Below are 14,016 nucleotides of genomic sequence, written 5' to 3' on the forward strand. Positions count from 1 at the left end.
TCACTGCCTACCGAAGAGCACGTACGAGTCACAGAGGCTCCTTTGAGCACTCAAGATGCCGTATGACCCGATCCAAGCCTGTAAGAATGGGTGTGTCCTGTTCCGGGGAGACCACGAGACAGCAACACACTGTCCGAAGTGCAAAGCCTCTAGGTACGTGGAGGTAGAAGGCAGTGATGGCAATAAGAAACAGTCTAAGATCCCCGAGATGGTCATACGGCACCTTCCTATAGTACCGAGGCTGCAACGGCAGTACATGACAGAGGAGTCCGCGAAACAAATGACGTGGCACAAGAATGGCAAAAGATACAGTGACAAGATGCAGCACCCAGCGGATGGTGATGCATGGAAGCACTTCGATGCCATGAATCTTGGCAAGGCCGAGGAGGCTCGGAATGTACACGTAGCGCTGGCAACAGATGGGTTCAACCCGTTTGGAATGATGGCGGCCCCGTACACTTGTTGGCCCGTGTTTGTGATCCCCAGGCCACCATCAGCTACTACGCCAACATCAAGAAGGTGAAGGTAGATAAGGAGCAAGCCAGTGAGATGATGTCTCATGAGGAGACCGACCTCACCGAGGAGCAGTACATGCAGGTAATATCAAAAACTTAAGTAATTGTCAGGAAACATCCGTTATGATTTCTTACATGACACATTCAATTCATTATCTAGAATATAAAAAACTTGAATGTCATGTAGATGCCTCCGGGCTGGTGCAGCAAGTACGAGGACTGCTGGCTTGTAATTGTTAGAGGGTGGCGTACGCCGGCGGCGTACGAGGAGCGCAGAGCACGTCGGGCAAAACGCAAGGCAGAGCTCGATAGGTCAGGGGTCTCACACCACCAAGGGAGCCAGATCCGGCCAGAGTTCATGGAAACATGGGTATTCTTCTATTGATGCATTTGTTATAGCACTCAATTGTCACTACTTGTAACCATGTTTGTGTTTGTCCGCAGTCGGCGACGCATGGTGCGGAGCAAATCAACGAGTTCACGGGGTACGCGCTTGCTCACATCGGCAAAGCGAAAGCGCCCACCACCGTGTACAGCTCGTCGCTCGGGCCAGAGAAGTACACCAGCCCGGTCATCTACGACAAGCTCACCAAGTACGCCGCAGCAGCTCGAGAGCGCCATGGCGATGACTACGACCCCGCCACCGAGCCCCAGGACACTGACCTTGTGATGAGGATTGGAGGAGGGAAGCAGCACGGCCGGTACTTTATGGCCAACAGCGTCATCGACCCATCGTCTATTCAGACGCTGAGCCAGATCCGCAAAGAAGACCGGCAAAGGGGGGGCAGATCGTAGATCCCCATAGCGCCTCGGCAGCAGAGCAGCGCGCAGATGATGACGACACTTCAGGTAAGTGGAGTTTCATTCGTCGTTCACTCGTTTCACGCATGATGTACCTTGCCTTCAAATACCATCAACCATTCTGGTGTAATATTGCAGGCCACGGTCCAAGAGCTGCAGGCGGCCCAGGCAGCCCAGGCGGCTATCCAGGCGCAGCGGGATGCGGCCCATCAGGAGCAGTTGCTGGCACTTACGCAGCATTACCAGAGACAGTTGGCGGACCTGTCCCTACACTTCCGGGCCCAGATCCCGGGAATGCAGGAGCCTCCTGCCTCGATCTTCGCTCCACCACCGGTAGTTCCACTGCCTGTTCCTGTACCTGGTCAGGTGAGTACAATGATTATCGCTTTAGCTTGTGCGGCTAGCCTACAGGTACTAATTACATCACTTGGTCTTTGTGCAGGCACCGTCGGCGGGTTCGAACCCGACTCCAAGTGGTAGCCCTCCACTGGGTCCTTCTCCACCGCACGGCTGGGCACCTTACCAGAGCTTCCCCACGCAGCCGTACGTCTGGCCTCCTCCACAGTCGCAGGGGTACTCCTCCTGGCCGCAGCAGGGGCACTACGGGCCTCCAGGCGTCTGTCCGCAGCAACTGGGGCAGTACTGGCAGTACGGTTCGGCCCCGCAGTCGGGTTGGTCGCAGCGGGAGCAAGGTGGGGGCACGACTCCGAGTTGGTCTCCGTGGGAGCAAGGTGGTGGGGGCTCTGGGACCCCTGGGGACGGCGCCTCGAGCTAGGTACTACACTTGTCGCTTTTGGACCTTGTATGGATGACTATGTATGGATGACGATCGACATTTGTCGCTTGTGTATGGATGACTTGGAGGATATGTGGGTACCATGCTATATATGTGATGTGCGGATGAAAATGGTATTTTGTTGCTATATATGTGGGTCATATGCTATATATGTGATGTATGTGTTGAAATGTCGTGGAAATGCAAGCAAAACAGAAAAGGAAAGAAAAAAAAATTCCCAGGTTTGCCGATGGCCAGCCGTCGGCAAACCTGAGATTACTTGTCAGCAAATCCCAGGTTTGCCGACGGCTTCCCAGGCCGTCGGCAAAATGACCATAACTTTGCCGATGGCCGGCCGTCGGCAAAAATAGTTTGCCGATGACCGTGGCGGTCGCCATAGAAATTCCGAAAAAAAATAAAAAAACGCTTTGTCGATGGCCGTGCCACGTCAGCCGTCGGCAAAGCCGCCGTCAGCCTGACGGCGCGTCGGCTGACGTGGCGCCTTTGCCGATTGCTGATGTGTTGCCGATGGCCCGACAGTTGGCCGTCGGCAAACCTCCCTTTGCCGAAGAAATGTCTGCCGATGGCTCTTTGCCGACGGCCACGTCGGATTGCCGGCAAACAAGCCGGATCCGGTAGTGAACGACAAATAAACTGGGATAGAGGGAGTACATGATAGAAAGAAGCATTGACGAAGGTTTCAGTGGTGGGACCGCCGATGGAATTGATGATGAGCCTATTCTTCATTAGTGTCACGAGCATGTTGGACAGCAGCCTGGCTGACGTCCGCGGAAAAAATTATACATCGGCGGCTAGCTGAATTAGCAATTGATTCCATCATCGGCTAAATAAGCGGCCGGTAGAAGATTTTCTTTTATCAACTGGATAATATTAATATGGGAGAAGCGTTGCGTTGCACAGCACGGGAGTGTATCTCCAGCTAGCAATAGGTGCATGCGGCAAAAATCCAGGAAATCTGCACCTTGAGGAATCAGGCAAAAAGGGGAGCTGTAGCGAGGATCAAGCACGGCTACGCAAGGCAATATTTGCACAGAAAAAAGCGCTGCTCGTTCGGGAAAGGCAACTTCAGTTATCCAATTAAATTTCGAGCCGATAGACCACGCTAAGAAGCATCGGCTGCTATTAAAAATAGTCACCAAAAGCAAAGTAAAAAATGTGTCAGCCGATACAGTAGAGTAATCTGTTTTTTCTTGAAAGCTTGTCGGCTTGGAGAATGTCGGCAGCTGAAGTCTACAACAGTTATGACAATACTTCTACAAAGGTGATCGGAAGAGATGCCGGCTAATATTGACGCATCGGCTATTTGCAGTTTGGTAATAGGTCCCATAAAGACAGCCGATGTGATCAATCATGTTAACTAATGTCTTCTCGAAATATATTGTTGAAGCTGCTATTAATAAAATTCTCAACAGTGGAGGTTTCAAGATCCTATTTATTGGAAAAATTGGTGGTAATAATTTGGGGGACCCCATGGGATATATGTGTCGGCTACATGTTATTATTCAAATGGACGGAAGCATTAAATGATGAATTGATGGTGGGTATATTGCCATTATTCGTCCGTCATGATGAGATGATCTTAGGGCAGTCCCAATGGTGCATTGATAATGGTTTCTATCCTTATTAAATGACTTGCCACGTAGGCAAAATGCTGACATGGTAACGTAATTAATAGAGAAAGAGAGCAAAAATCATAGACCTGGTTTCTTCATGAAGAAACCAGGTCTACTCTTGACCCAATGCACCAAGAAACCATGAAATCGCCATTGGGGAGAAACTACCAGTTTCTAGGGAGCTCGTGTCGCACTCCCATTGGAGGAAAAGATAGAGTTGGGAGAGAGAAAGAGAAAATAGTTATTACTCATAGAAACCATGGGTTGGAAAGCAGTACTTTTTTTTGTGCGATATCCTATGTTATAGAAACTACTAATTTCTTTCATTGGGACTGCCCTTATCGGCTATGGACATTTATAATTTAAAATTGGTAACTCTCAATGAACATCAAACGCAGCTTCAAGATATATCTTAGATTCTGTCATCTGCTATTGTTTAGCCGTCCGAGGTAATAACAAAGGATAGCTAATGGCCCGTTGGAATATTGTAGTCCTCTGCTGTCAGAGAAGCAACGCCAATAGCCCATGAAATTAGTACTTTATGCGGTGACGATTCTATTGGCCGAAAGAAACGATGGCCTGAAGGCCGAGCTAGAGAAGTATGCAAACTGTACTTGAAAGTCGGAAGTCGGGAGAACTGCTGCAACTCACCTAGACTCAGATCAGATCTTCGCAGAAGGCGGAAGCACGACGCAAAATCATATGGTGAATACCTGGATCCATGGAAAAATTCTGCATGTGCATGACATCGGCAAGTACCCTGCAAGACCACAACAAGACCGGCGATGGACGGTCTGATCAACAAGGTGGACGGATCCACAGGGATATTCCTAGAATGCAAGTACGAGATCATGAAGTGGCTTGACACATCTATGGCATGGCGGCGATGGCGTGAACGACACGTCGGCACTAAAGAAGATGGACATCGACATCGCAATGGACAACGTGATGCATGCGGCCCAGAGTGCATCGGACATCGTACTGATAAACCCGGACTGAACATGATCATGGCCACCATGTTCGCCAACTGCACCAGCTACGGCAAGGAAGAACGAGAAGCACTGGCCATGGTATAGAAGATGCTGCACGGCCTCGACCAGGCTACCACCAATTCTGACTTCTTCAGCAATAACCAGGATTGCCACGAGCTGTCAGAGGTCGCCAAGCAGGTCGTAAAGTACACCGAGGTAGTCAGGTTTAGGGAGCTACACATCGTCAAGCTCAAAAGCTTCAACTTATGGCAGCCGACGACACTCATGCCAATAAAAGCCGATGAGGTCTTTTACTACAAGCAACCAGGAATAAAGGGTCTAGATGCATCACGTTGGATTGAACTCCATCTGTTGCTTACCTTCATCGACTCTAAGAATAGATATACAGAGGTCAGCTAGGGAGCCAGTAACTGACAGTTGATGCATCAGGTGATGGAGCCATTTGGCCTGGTAGACGCGGCGTGGCTAGCTTAGGTGAAGCTGCCGCAGCAAAGGTACCTCAACAGTAGACGATCGTGTGCGACGGAGAGAGTTTGGAGACATGGGTGCTCTGAACGCACAATCGGCTATGTAGAGCCGATGCAGCCACTATTGACCAAATTTTGCTGCTGAGACAAAAGAGAAAAAGTCATCATGAGATGTTGTGTCACAAGTTGGCAACCTTACAGACGAATAGGAGACCAATCGGCTAACAAATAGTCAATATACTACTGCAACATGTGCACAGATCCATGCTAATGCAAGAACCACGGTTGGCTGATTATTGTGCATTAGAATTAAAAAGAAAAAGGGCCCAGGTTCAAGCGTCATCAGCAGGAAAGAAAAGCCGGTGCTATATAAACATATTTCATCGGCTGAAGCAAATACATGTTGTTCATCCTTCCTACCTTGAGGAATATGATAAAGCCAATCGGCCAGGAAGCGGTCTGGAAGGATATGACAAGTCTTCCGATATTATTCCTGCACGGAGAAGTTACAAGAATTCTATAAGATTTATTTATATCGTGCAAGGAGATTACCTTCCCCCATCAATTCAGATCCTTCTAGTACCAAGCCGATTGTAACCGCCAAAAAGACGATTGGGTTCTTTACAAGATCACGCTCTATCAGACCTAAGAAGAAGCCGATGTTCATGCTATAGTACTAATATGATGGCCAAGAACCAAGCCTCGGCTTATGATAACTGATGTCAAGATAAAATTTGAGTGGAGGCACTTATGGGCTCAAAGTGGAGAAACTACATGCAGATATGAGATACATGCCTCTCTATGCTTTGCTCGCATATTCTTTATTTCTTATTTTTCCTATCACTTGTGAACAAACTATTATAGAGAAAGTATGTCGTCTAAGTTGTTGATGAATGAGATATGGTATGATTAAAGGAACCTTACTTCTTGTTGCAAAGTATTTGTGATATTTTCTTACAAAAAATTCAAAATCAATAGCTTGTCTCCTCAATGATGTTAAATTTCCTACCAAGACCATATGTTAGTCTCATTAAAAACCTCCCACATAAGCTGCTTGCTCTGTGTTGAGTTTTGTCAAGTTTTGTTGACCTTTGTTGAGAGATTATCATGCTCTTAAGATTAAGATCACGAACATGTCACATATATGTGCTGCTTCTACATTGGAAGTACGCAAAAACATATTTTTCATCCACCTCAAAATGTTCTGCTCCTACACAGGGAGAAGACAAAAAATATGCTTGTTAGGTTTTATATTAGAATAAATGCTCCAAGTTCTTGATAATATTTCTCTTAAAAGTTTGTTGCAAAAAGAGACATGGGTTATGCAAAAGTATAATTTAAAAAAAATGGACAAAAAGAGGTCAAAGTAAAAAAAAGAGGAAGAAAGAAAAAGATGAGAAGAAAGATAGCCCATGTTCTCGCAAAAATATTACATAAGAGAGAAATATATTTCAAAGAGCATATAGAATTAGGTTAGCCACCAAATATTCCATGCACATACACATCTTGATCTAAGAATATGACACTTCTCTCCTTGATCCAGGATTTGACATTACAATATATACAAAGTAAGTATGCTACATATTTTATCCTTACCTAAACTCCACGTAAGCTTTCTAGAAGTAGGATGCAAAAAGACAAAACAGTGCTTTGATGAGGAAATATACGCATTGAGCGAGCCGAGAGAATCATCTAAGGAGCAAGGCTATATTTTAATTTGAAAATCTTAAAAAAAAAACTCAAGCTTTCGGTGCAGGAGAAGTAAGGATGACTGGATTTTAATCCATTCTATTCCTCAACCACTTAAGATGGTGTGATAGACACTTCAAAATTCACATGTACATGTCATGCTTGGAATAAAATAAAATAATTCGAAGCATGGTCAATGCTCAGCGTGTGAAGAGTATCCCTTTGTCGTCGGCTAGTTGTGAGCAATTAATGGCCGATGACAAGAATGAAGGTATATGATTAAATACCGGGTATCAGCAAGCAGATTTTAAAAGAAGGCGCTACAACACCGCCCGAACTAAGATGGAGATGAGATCAGAAAAGAGCGACGCGTCAAGGAGCGCATATTTGGCGGCTTGATCACCGCGATCAGCGTCCGATAAGCGACGTGACATTAATGGAGCAGCTGAGCTTCATCGTACAGTGGCCAGAGTAGCAGCAGCAGCAAGATTGTTCAACTCGCACATCGGGTATCGGCTTTATAATTATAAGGCCCTGTTTAGTTCTTAAAAATTTTTGCGCAGTACCCGTCACATCGAATCTTGCGGCATATGCATGGAGTACTAAATGTAGATGAAAAAAAAAACTAATTGCACAGTTGGGTGAGAAATCGCGAGACGAAACTTTCGAACCTAATTAGTCCATAATTAGACACTAATTACTAAATACAAACAAACGAGCTACAGTACCCAAAACCAAAAATTTTTGGCTTCTAAACGGGGCCTAAATATATAGATAGCCGATGACCGAGAAGATCGAAGTTTTCAGGCATGAATGCAAGCAAGAAGGCTCGCAAGTCTGCAGTTGCACATGTACAACTGTACTGATGCCGCTCCACAAGGAAGCCAGGCCAATCAGGCTACGCGCAATGAAAGGAGATGACCGAGCTCATCAATCGGCCCAGCTTACGCATGACGGTCGGATTAAGAAAGAAGATCATCAGTCCAAAATAGTTCGAAGCATGGAAATTCATGCTCCGAACTACGAGGCATGTGTTGACACTAAAATTTGGTAAACTTACTCTGAGAAAAAAAGATCGGCTGATTGATCCGTTACCGAATGCAGCTTTGGCACACACAGAGGATCAATTCGGATGCGATTGCCAATGCTCAGGAAGGAAATAAATTATTATTGGATGTCGTCACGTATGCACACGGCATGGTTCAATAATTAATGTATATTTACATGCATGCAAGGCACGAAGTCCCCTAAGCAAGTTGATTTGGACTTTCCAAAGTACATGCCGTGCTTACCAGAGAGACCAAGATGGAAAGACAGCTTACGGAAGAAGACTTAGTTACGGAAAGCACGTATATAAGATCTTGGCCTGAACTACGTGTTCCATTGGGACGGCAACTTCGGAAACAAAGAGAAAAGGGTCTGCACCCAAATGGTATACGTGCTGTTAAAGTCCAATTGCGACACGAGCTAAGCACCAAATTGGCCTCTTCTGTCGACGAGGAGATATTGTTTAATATATTTGATAGAAAGGCACGAGGATCGGGGGCTTTTCACGTAAATATGGAAAGCAAGAGGAGACGCAAACTGGAGTCTGTACGTGAAGGAAAAAGAAATATTATTTTATTTAGGATAGAACATGACGTCTAGATGCAACTCAACAATTAATGAAGAAGAAGCAAGGATACGTGCATGTACAAGGCCGACTAGGTGTCATATATTGATATACATATATTCGGCAAGGTAACTTGCTTGACAAGATCTTGCCGGTTGAACCGAACAAGAAAAGACACGTCGGGTCAAAGAGGCTTTATTAGCGAGGATTCTACAGTAGGAGAAGCTAGAGTCCATATATTTTAATATTTTCTTTTGTTTAGATATTTTTTTTGAGGTAAGTTTTGTATGTCCTTGAACAAGTTAGGAGTCATTAGCCCAGTGTATAAATATAAACCTCCGACCATTGTAAAGAGACATCTCTCATCGATTAACTAAAACAAGTATCTTTACTTTTCAGCTCAGGCCACCCCTTAGGAGTAGAAGTAGAGCAGATTTCGATGAGTTCTTTGGGCAAGCAGGGCTGCATCAGACGACCTGGCCTCCGGCTTATTTGTGAGTATCCGTCACGACTTATATTATTACTTGCAAGGCTGCAACAGACGACTGATCTCTTGCGAGTCGTGGTATACGTTAGTTGTCGATCTATATTGTTATTTGTAAGGTTGCAACAAATGACTGATCTCTTACAAATCGCGGTATAGATTAGTTATCGATTCATATCAACTTTTACAAGGCTGCAACAGACGACTGATCTCTTGTAAACGTTGGTATTAATCAAAGTTATCGATACTGTGTTAAATAGTTTACTATTTAATACAATATCATCAATTGCCCGATCTAGATTGAGATTCGTTGGTCTTATATATTTTGATCTATCGTCTGCTGATTGCTATCACAGTTGAATTCGATCCTTGACGTTATATCCTGTTTTGATGACTAATCTACCTCAATCTTGATCTTACATGGTGGGTGTTTGAAGTTGTGTTCTATTAAGAGACAGATTCATTGATCGTCAGTATCCAGTATGACTCCGCTATCAATGCTGTATCAGTCGACTCGACCTGTTGATAGTGTGTCACATTGGATATTGTCGGTTAATAGATCTATCTATTAAGAAGAGCGTGGCGTCAACCACCCGTTATGTCTCCATCGGCTATTTAGCCGATGGCTTGAGCTTCCACGCGCATAACATGCTTTCATGATTCCTTTGCAATATAAGTAGATCTATCGACCGCTGGTCTCTGATCTAGGGTCCTACTGTCAATGCTGCATCAGACGACTCGACCTATTGACAGTACTATAGATTGAGTCCAGTTATTTGTAGATTTATTTGTATCCATTGTATGAGTGATCATATGCCATGCGATACGATCACTAGAATTGGATCCGCGCCCAGAGAGAGCCCTTCCTATGCCCGGAGAGAGCTCGGTCATGACCATCTGGTCCGACACCCTTCCTAAACCCGGAGAGAGCTCGAGATATCCTCTGCGCAGTTTCTCTCAGCTTGCTTGTGTCGGCGGCTCCCTGTCGCCCTTTTTGCCATCGACAGGCGCGTGTAGTGGGGATAAGACACCAGATCCAGAGCTCCCTACCGAAGAATGGTGGCTTTGATACCAGGTGTTAACCCCTGTGCTGGCGATGGACGGAGATCGGGGAGAAGAGGAGTCGATTAGAGAGGAAGAAAGAGTCCAAGTAGTGTTCGCCTGCCTCAACGATGGCTAGATTGGAATATAATGTAATGTAACTGGGTTCAATACAACAATAATTTGCCTTTACCCTCACAGAAGTTATTTATCCTAGCCGACATAGAGGCTCAGCTGGTTACAGGACCACTGCGGCCTGAATACCTTGGAGCTCTTGGGCCTATTGCACTTACCGCTAGTGGGCCTTGGCTGGTCTTGGGTTTCACCAGGAAGATGGGTGCTGACAGCATCGGACACCCCTGAAGCTCGTCATCGCTTATGTGGCATCGTGGTTCGATGTTCGCCGCATTAGAACGAGTAGCGTGGCCTTCCGCGAGCTCATGGAACCATAGCCACTACCAAGGGTCGCCATCGTACGAAGGATGCTATCAGATATATGGGCTAGGGGTACCCGCACCGCCCGTATATATGACCAACGCCAAGCTATCATCCCAATAGCCGCCAAGAACGAAGAACACAAGGGCTGGCACAGTCGATCAATATGGAGATCAAGGCAAGCCAAGACAGGCGTATCTAGACGATAGTTAGGATCAATCTGTTGCGCATATCGTGTAACAAACTAGGAATACAATCTGTTAGTCCGATTGCCCTCTCTGTAACCCTACCTCCTCTGCCTATATAAAGGAGGGTAGGGACCTTGGGCTCAGGATCCATCTTCCGCCATTCCAATCTACTACGTAGCTAGGAGCAATAGCCCCTGTAATTGAGCATATGAATACAAGAGCAGTAGCACCACTGGAGTAGGGTTTAGCGTGCCACCGCGCCCCAAACCAGTATAAATCCTTGTGTCCTGTGTGCTACCATCCAATTCCGTCTACGCAATCACGTTGCTAGGCATTATCGGAGCTAAATAATCTGACAGTTGGCGCGCCAGGTAGGGGCCTTTCATGTACAAATTTGTTTTTTGTGTTTTAGATTGGAATCGTCTTCAACTTCGGTGATGAGCCGGTGAAGAGGTAGCCGGGCAAGAAGATCATCTTTGGCAAGCTTGACTTCATTGCCGATAGGTTCGGGGACCAACGCCTATAGGAGTCCAAGCCAACCAAACGGGGGAAGGAGCAGTCGCTTCAGATCTGTGCTTTCGCCGCTGGACTGGAGGAGGCTGTGGATGGAGGACCGCTCCCATCGCGCGTCATCTAGCCCGTTACGGTCAACTTCTTGCCAATCCTGGCCAAGAGCACAGTCTCAACGCCACTCTCTACCTCCACAAGGTCGGGGATCCTACCCCGACGATAGGTTCGACACCCGATCCGGCCCACTCTCGATCTTCAGGAACATTCACACACTCGGCAATGACTCGTTGTACCCGGCTTCTTCAAGCTACCTTACCACCCTTCGAACCTCCTACAGAGGATTCATAGAGTCCGCATCAAATTGGGCAGGACTGCTATGATGACGACTTTAACCTGAATCTCGTCAGAGTCATCATCCATAACCTCACCCAGGATGGCACCGTCCTAGAGAAATTGGACTACTCCAATGAGAGCAGCCGACGGCACGACATAGATGCCTTCAAACTCATGAACACGGCGGCCTCTCGCCTCTCCCTCTACGACTGCAACCAGTCGCCAGAAGGCAACCATGCCAACGCTGATGATGATGACATCATCTCACACACGCTCAGCTGTTACCTCAGCATGAACGATTACGAGGGAAACGGGTATCTTACCCCTGAACATTCTCCTCACAATCACTTCAAGTTTGATTATGCAGCACCTTATGAGACCAGCCAGTAGGCTTAGGATCGCCTACTTAATCACAACGATGTACTGGCAGATGAAAATCAGAAACTCTAACGTCAACTCTAGGAGTAGAACGCAGCTTGGGGCCGCTAGGCTCACAATGACATTCTACGAGCAGCTCCGCTATTCTTTAACGCTGAGCAAAACTTGGTTGAAGCCATGTGGGAGGCGGCGATGACGCCGCAACCATCCACTGAGGAAGGTCACCAGGCCTTCTGAAGGATCCAAGAGCTGATAGCGGCCGCTGCCGACCACATACCAGCACCCAGCGATGTGTTTGCCACACACAGTCGCGCACCCCAAAACTCAGGGGCTCAACCACCATGCCAATCTAACAGATTTGCACACCATGATCCCGAATGCCGCCAAGGCCCCATCCTGCAACTGGGCGATAATGGTGGAGGGCAGGGAGGCGGGGCATGCAGAGGTCGTGGTGGTGGGCATACAGCCCATGGGAGAGGCTATGAAGACGGTGGGGCTAACGACGACGCAGGAAGCAGCTGTTACTCCGATGGTGAGGGCGACACTCCTCGTGATGGGAGGAACCCGAGAAATCGACCCGATCCAGTGCCATGCATAGTCGAGGATGATTCCTACAACTTGGTTGCCCCCCCACACATTTGGAAACCAAATCTGACCGGCTCTGACGCCCCCAAATTTTTGTGCTCCAAGCATCAACAAATACAACCATGAGATAGATCCAAAGATTTGGCTAATAAACTATCGAGTTGCTATGAAGGCGATGTCCACTATGGACCCATTCTTCATAATCCAATATCTCTTGATCTACCTCACTGATTTGGCCAGGAACTAGCTGAACAACCTCCAGGAAGACTCCATCAAACGATGGGCGAACCTTGAGAGGGAGTTCTGCAATCATTTCGAGGGAGCTTATACTAAGCCAGGTATGTCGTGGGACCTCTTGGGATGCAAACACAAGGCTGGCGAGAGCCTCCGTGATTACATCAAACGTTTCACGCAATGCAAGAACAAACTTGAGGATGTCCCTGATGCTAGCATCATCGCTGCCTTTACTGTAGGCATGGATAGCGAGGCTCTCATTCGAGACATCAGACGAAGGAAGAACATCAGTCTCCTCGATATGTTCGCCCTGGCCCACAAACAGGCTGATGACGAAAACTATTTCAACGCCAACAACGGCAAATATAAGTCATGACTCACCGATAGCGCAGGCCAATCCTCACCCACAAAGAAGGATTGCAAACGCATAGGCGAGCTTGTGGCCAACATCGAGAAATAAGAAAGGCAATAAGCCTAAGCAAAGTCATGGGGGTTGTGGCAAGTTTGATGAGATCATGAACAAGCCATGCCAAAACCACGGCTTCCCAGTTAATCACCTGGCCAGGGACTGCCAGGCCTACAAGCGTGAAGTCACCCACCAAGCTAGCAAGGACAAGTCAAAGGGCGACCACTCGAACAAGGGCAAAGGCAGAACCGACGATGATGACCAAGATGGCTACCCCAAAATTGAGGGCATCAAGATCATCTTCGGAGGCCCATAGGCCAACGAGGACCGCTGTCGCAAGAAGGTAACCCAACACCTTATCTTTGTCGCTGCCCCTGCAGTTCCTATCTATCTAAGGTGGTCAGAGCACCCAATCACTTTCAACAGAGATGACCACCCTGATCATGTTGTCGAGGCTGGTCGATTCCCCATGGTGGTTAGTGCGGTCGTAGGAGGCGTAAAAATGATGAAGGTCTTAATGGACGGAGGGAGCAGTATAAACATCCTTTACAAGGATGCCTTTGAGAAGCTAAATATTGGGGCCAGCAAACTGCGCCCCTTGCACTCTTCGTTTCATGGGATCGTCCCTGGACGTCGGGTAATGCCCCTTGGCACACTCACTCTATCCATCACATTTGGTGACAAGGTTCACTACCACAAGGAGACACTCTCCTTTGAAGTCACCGACTTCGAGGGTCCCTACCACGCCATCCTTGGGAGACCCTATTATGCCAAGTTCATGGCAATCCCTAGCTACGCCCACCTCAAACTCAAGATGACAGGCCCACACGACGTCATCACCGTCGTGGGCAACTTTCAAGACGCTTATGAGTGCGAGAGGCTAGTTGTCGAACAGGCCCAATGGGACCTGATCCTGGATGAGCTGAAGCTCGATGAC

The 14,016-nt window shown here is 47.2% G+C and overlaps 1 pseudogene; it reads left to right on the top strand.

Moving 5' to 3' along the window:
- Positions 1-208: 208 nt before the first annotated feature.
- Positions 209-1,923, top strand: LOC136518234 (uncharacterized; annotated as a pseudogene).
- The last annotated feature ends 12,093 nt before the right edge of the window (positions 1,924-14,016 follow it).

This window comes from Miscanthus floridulus, chromosome 17, assembly GCF_019320115.1.
Source record: "Miscanthus floridulus cultivar M001 chromosome 17, ASM1932011v1, whole genome shotgun sequence".
In the NCBI taxonomy this organism is placed as follows: Eukaryota; Viridiplantae; Streptophyta; class Magnoliopsida; order Poales; family Poaceae; genus Miscanthus; species Miscanthus floridulus.